The sequence below is a fragment of the Dermacentor andersoni genome, chromosome 11 (genome assembly GCF_023375885.2).
Source record: "Dermacentor andersoni chromosome 11, qqDerAnde1_hic_scaffold, whole genome shotgun sequence".
Classification (NCBI taxonomy): domain Eukaryota; kingdom Metazoa; phylum Arthropoda; class Arachnida; order Ixodida; family Ixodidae; genus Dermacentor; species Dermacentor andersoni.
The window spans coordinates 44,316,874-44,323,492 of NC_092824.1; the positions used below are offsets into that span (position 1 = coordinate 44,316,874).

Here is a 6,619-nt window from a genome sequence, read left to right on the forward strand (position 1 = left end):
AACATGAAGCGTTCAGGCCAGTGCTGGTGCTTGATCTTCACCAGGTCACTACACAAATCCAGATAGTTGCTAGCAGGCATGGTGTTCCTCCGGCGTTATCTGCGCCGAACAAGCTTCCTAAGGTGAGCTCCCGCTCTTGCGGTGAAAGCAGCCGTGGATGCGAAGTCACGCATGGTATCACCTACATCCCATGCACAATTGGTGTGGCTTATGCCGTCCCTTTCTCTTGTGGTTACACCAAGCGATGCATTATTGGGCGACTCAGGGAACATGGTCAAGAAGTAACTACTGTTGTAACCAAAGGTGCACATCTTGCGTCCCATGTTTATTCTTGCCGCAATTGTGCAGCACGTTTAGATGAGGCACCGATTCTCAGCAGAAGCGAATATATATGCGTATATATTATATATTTACACGCGGTGTTGTTAGAAGATTAAAGCACTTGTAAGTCAACGCCAGTGCTTGTCTCTTCTGTTTTGTTGTCCAGTGTGTTTGTGGTACTTTTTTCACCTTAAAGCTCTGTGTATCAGCTAGCCCAAGCAGAAGTTTTATTGGAGGGTAAATTTAATTCTAAAGAATTACCATGAGCAGCACACGATAATTCATAAATGTTCGGGACCAGTTCTCTGAAGCTAATTTACACATGCCTTAAGTGCTCATATTTAAGGCGTAGCTGTAAGGTTTGCCGGAAGCGTTGAGGTTGCAAAGGAAGGCTGCGCATGCTCCTCATGTTTTGAACATGTCCTCAATATCTCTGTTTTCAATTCTGACTCATGAACCCAGCGACAAATATTTAGGAGCATTTGACTAATGCTACCGCATTAACTGTCGTCGATATCACTACAGTTAAAGAGCACACTACAGGGTCTACATTCATATCAACTGTCGTTGATATGAATATGGACACCGTAGTCTGCTTATCATTGAAAAGCGTTAAAAATATTTCTACCCAGTAACTTGATGTGCAAGTTATTTATTGAGTGCCTATTGTTATGTTTCACTTAGTGCTCGTTTCGAAACAATCCAGTTCAATTGGCTTCCAACAGCATTACACGTGCTCATCTGAAACAATTATGAATGTATTTATTAGTTTTTACTTAATGCTACCATGTAGCACGGCGACTGTAGGAGAAGGCCATAGTATGGAGAGAGTGTCATAGAAAAATGAGGAAAATTATGCGGCAAGTTTTATATGGGCATATTGGTTTGTAGAACGAGAGAAGCAGGACAGTGATCAGCATTAGATTGTATGCAATTTACTCCTGTTCATTCTGCCTCAGTCAATTGTATTTTCTGAATGATTGGAATGCCCTGAGAAGCCTCGGCAAGACACCATACATTCCTACGGAAGCAAAGGCGAAAGCTTTTCGCTTTGAATTATTCAACCTCCTTCCAGCGCCCCGTCTTGCGCGTCAGTCACTGAGAGTTTTGAAACACACTAAATTCACCGGACTGCGGCACCAATTCCCTAAGCTACGACAGTGGCGGCAGCACCCTGTCCTGCAGTGATGATGGCGACGTGCACTTGCGCTTTGCCCTGGGCGATCACACTTCTGACAACCATCGCGTCATTCCGCGTCTTGTCGTCCCACACCACCTGCATCCAGCCATGCCAGTCGTCAGCACGTGCCGTTCCCAGCATCAAACCTCTACTCGTTCCGTGAGCCTCGTCCCCACCTTAGAGGCAGCAGCGTGAGACTCCCGAAAGAATTCACTGGGCCAAACGCAAGCGCTTTCCTGTACTCTACAGCCCGCCGCTCACCTTCCCTGGACGTTCCCGCAAAGTGCCCGCTTTCCATTCGGGGCCACCTCAATCATCACCGTTTCAGAGGCTTTCCTCCACTCCACTAGTCGCAAATTTCACACTCGCAGGCACAGAAAGACCACAAGAACAATCTTCGCGATGCCTCCAGCGCCCCCGGCAACCCTGAGGCTATCGGCATTCGAGATATCACCGCAAGCAGCAGCAGGCGAGACTTTTCATGTTCTGTACTCGCACCATCCGCGAATGCATGGCCTACCTAAATTTTAGAGGGGCAGCTCTGGAATCTGGTTTTTTAGCTGGAGCACCACTTCTGCGTCTACAACGTGAGTGTAGCGTGTCAGCCGGACGCCAGGGTGGAACAGGCAACGTTGATTGATGCAGTACCCTTTTTATAGGGTGATGAACATGTGATCTGCCGACTGCTGCTTGTGCGGCTGATAAGCGATTGTCATGAAAATGCAGTGTGACACACGATATCAGTATACAACATCCCTTTCTCCTAAGATTCGTTACACAATTGCAAAATGTCTGGTTAGTCATCAATGCCATAACGTGCGACGGGCCGTCTGACACGTGTTGATCTGCGCGGCTCGACCGGGTCTTGGGTAGTTTGGCCCGGACTTGCCCCTGTGGCTGCTTCCGTGCTGACCGGCAGCTGTTGTGGTCATCTGGCTGTAGGAGGCAGCCTGACGTAGTAGTCTGCACTTGGGAATGGATCGGCTTCGAGCCTCGTCCAGGCGCTCCTCAATTGGTTTCGGTGCCTGTGATGGCGCTCGCCGTTGTCCAGCTGGACGATGTACGACACCGGGCCTCGGACTGCCACAACCCTGGCCGCCTTCCACCTTGGACCTGGACAAAAGCTTTTAGCATAGACCGCGTCACCGACACGGAACCTCTTAATATCCGGTGGTTGCGGTTCCGGCGCATGTTGCCGGTCCGGATGTAGTCTGTCCAAGGCTGTCCTCAGCCTTCTTCCGATAATTAATTCTGCCGGAGATTTTCCCGTGACCGAATGTGGCGTCGTGTGCTGTTTAAACAGGAACCGCGAAATCTTGAACTGCGTCGAACCTTCCTGTTGCTTCTTTAACGCTTCTTTAACTTCTCTTACCATTCTCTCCGTCCTGCCATTACTAACGGGATTACAAGGTGCAGTGAAAATAGCACGCACACCATTGCAATTTAAAAACGTTTGCAACTCCGAGCTAGTGAATGCTGTGCCGTTATCCGAAACGCTAACGTATGACACACCGTGTGTCGCAAACATCTTTCTTAAGCTGGTGACGACAGCTGTAGCTTTCATGGAAGACATGACTTCGACCTCAGCCTAGTTGCTGTAGGCGTCTACCACGATTAAGAATACTTCTTCATTAACTGGACCAGTGAAATAAAGGTGTAGGCCACTCCAAGGTTGACCTGGCTTGATCGAAAAATGCACTGGAACCTTGGGATCGCTTTGCCGGTTACTGTGACATGGCTGACAGTGCCGTACAAACTCTTCAATTTTGTGGTCCATTTTCGGCCACCACGTGAGCCCTCTAGCTGACGCTTTCATGGCACTCATCCCAGGGTGATTTGCATGCAGGAGTTGAAGCACACTCTCTCTTGCAGCGTTAGGAATTACAACGTGATTCACCATAGTATGCAATCACGATGCAACGAAAACTCTTGACTTCCTCACCTCGTAAGGCGCGAACTTGTTGTCCAGTTGTTTTGACGCCCAGCCACTAAGAATCCATTCCTTTACCATGGATAAGACTTTGTCCTTCTTGATCAGCGCAACGATGTCTGCCGCCTGCAGTGGTGCGCACTCGACCGCTTCCAGCAGCAGCACGTCCCCAGGTGGCTGTGGCTCGTCTTCGTCTCCCGGAGCTGGCAGACGACTGAGTGCATCAGCGTTGGACTTGTCTTGGCCTCGCCTGTACTGATGGCTGCAGTTATACGCAGACAAACATAAAATCCAACGGAGCATTCTGGGCGATACAACTTCAGGCACCCTCTTGTCCGTATTAAACAGGCCCAGTAGTGGCTTGTCTGTTGTGAACGTAAATTCTCGCCCAGCAAGGTACTGGTGGAACTGTTTCACGCCAAAGACAACAGCCAAGCCCTCTTTATCAATCTGAGCATAGTTCCGATTTCACTGGCTCCAAGCGTCCGGTAAGCATAAGCCATGGGCTGTTCTTTCCCATCAGTCGTACAAAGGACTAGCATTGCCCCCACTCCAACAGGAGATGCGTCGCAGCACAATATTAAAGGACGCTTGGTGCCATAGGGCACAAGTACGAAGTCAGAGCTAAGCAATTTTTTTAGTCTCTCAAACGCACGTTGGTGCACACCTGTCCACTTCCATTCGTGGTCATGGTCGAGCAGTCGATAGAATGGTTCTGCCACTTCAGTCTTGCCCTTGAGGAAACTGCTGTAAAAATTTAGTAACCCTAAGATGGCTTGTAGCTCCTTTTTGCTTGTGGGTGCGGTCGGTCGGTGGCGTCGGTCTTGCTTCGGCTCGAATATATTCCCGTGGCGTCAATCCTGCGACCCAAGAATTCAATGCTCCGCTGGTTGAATTCGCACTTGTCTTTACTCTTAACTGCGCAATTCTGCAGACGCGATAGCACGGTTTCTAATCTCTCGGCGTGCTCTTCCGCGTTACGGCCAGAAATCAAGATATAATCAAGATACGCTTTCACGCCGGGAATGCCTGCTAACAGCGTGTCACTGACTCGTTGAAACACCCATGGCACCACGGAAATTCCAAACCGCAGCTGTTTGACTTTGTACAGTCTCTTTATCGTGTTAACTGTGAGCACTTCAGCCGACGCGTCGTCTAGCGTAAGATGTTGATAAGCTTGAGTCAGATAAAGCTTTGTAAAAAAATTTGCTTGAACCTAGAGCTGCGAGAATTTCAGCGGTAGTGGGCAAAGGATACCCACTGATTTTAATAGCTTTGTTTGCGGTGGTACGGTAGTCGCCGCATAGGCGTAAAGTTCCGTCTTTTTTTCTTACCCCTACCAGTGGTGTGGCCGAGTTGGAGTACGCGACGCGTAACACCTTGTTGCACCAAGCGATCCACTTCCTTGCCCACGTCGTCCTTCAGGGCCAGTGGAACTGGTCGACTTTTCAGAAACGCTTGTTGGGCGTCGTCTTTCAGTTCGATGTGAACTGGTGGTCCGTTGAAGCAAGGAAGGTCCCTGCGAAACACCTCGGAAAATCGTGAGGGCACGTCTTCCGCGTTTACTTGCTCGTTTCCCCGCAAGCTAATGCCTGACGGCCTAAACCAGTTTGGCCCAATCAGGCTGTTTCCTCGATTCTTTACTACCAACAAAGGCAGCTTTGCCTTTCGGCCCTTGAATTCTACCAAGACGGTTGCTCGACCCAGCAGCGGTAACGCCTCCTTTGACCAGGTTACGAGAGCTGTTCCAGAAACTTGGAGTGGTATTTCACCCCGATTTCTCTCGATTACTCGAAATGTATCGTCACTCACAATTGAGCACGAGGCTCCGGAATCAATCTCCATCGGGACTTCTTGTCCTTGTATCTGTACTTTAACCACAAATTTCTGTTCTTGCTCATTCGCTTCGCAAAGTGAAAACAACGCACTCATTTCGTGCACGCCCTTGCTCTTTTCAACGTTCCTTTTTTGCTCAGGCGGCTTCCGGGCCACTCTACTTTCGTCTTTTGAACGACAAGCCCTCGCTATATGTCCAACCATTTTGCATCTGAAGCATGCCGCTTTTCTAAAGCTGCATAAATGTGTAGCGTGCTTACCGTTGCAACGGTAGCAACTGGATCCCTCTGCCGTGCAGGTTGCTTGTATCGTGCCCTGGCAGTCCTTCGCCTCATCTCGGCTTTGCATACGTATGTCTCGCTGTTGCTTGGCTGTCGCTTCTGCGGTCGCGGCCATGTCGTACGCAACGTTGAACGTAAGGTCGTGTTGTGCGAGAAGTCGCTGTTGAACTGCTTCGTTCTGGAGGCCGCATACGAAACGATCTCGCATCATGATGTCCAACGGGTGCTGCTCGTCGCCAAAACTACAGTCTTCGGCTAGCTTCTCAAGCACCCTGACGTAGTCCACGACCGATTCCTCGGCAGCCTAGTTTCTCTTGTAGAACAAAAACCTTGCGTACAGCTCTGAAGGCCTTGGATGCAAATGCTTGCGAACCGCCGTCTTAATTTCCTCGTAGGTGGCTGCTGTCGGTCTTGCTGGCTTCACCAAGGTTACGATGAGCCCGTAGGCTTCTTCGCCGCAACAACTCAGCAGGACGGCTCTTTTCTGTTCTCCTTTCGCTATCTTGTTAGCTTCGCAGAACATTTCTAGCCTCTCGACGTATTCGTCCCATGACGCGTTTGTGCCGAGACGATACTCGCCGATCCTGCCGACGGCCATCACCGCCGCTTCCTCGTCGCCAACTGTAGAGTATCAGCTGGACGCCAGGGTGGAACAGGCAACGTTTATTGATGCAGTACCCTTTTTATAGGGTGATGAACATCTCATCTGCCGACTGCTGCTTGCGTGGCTGATAAGCGATTGTCATGAAAATGCAGTGTGACACGCGATATCAGTATAGAGCAGTGAGTGATCAACATTTGCGCTATGTTCATGCAAGTCCCCAGCTGCCAGATGGTCTACTTTCGGAACTCCGACTTCTACAGTCCGGCGCATCTACGAGAACCTGCGGCAGGTTGCGATTTCTCAGTGCGGCATCACTATGGCGGCACACCGCTTACAATCTACGCTATTGGTGCTGCCTGGCACATCTCCCTCGGATTGCGTGAACCCGACCCTACCAACGACGACGCCATCTGCACACTTTACCCGGCGTCCTTTAACTCGACTTTATCATTGAATTTTCTTTCAAT

General features: G+C 49.8%; 1 pseudogene; it reads right to left on the reverse strand.

The window, feature by feature from the left end:
• Positions 1 to 1,468: 1,468 nt before the first annotated feature.
• On the reverse strand, positions 1,469 to 6,146 carry LOC126518173 (uncharacterized; annotated as a pseudogene).
• Positions 6,147 to 6,619: the final 473 nt, after the last annotated feature.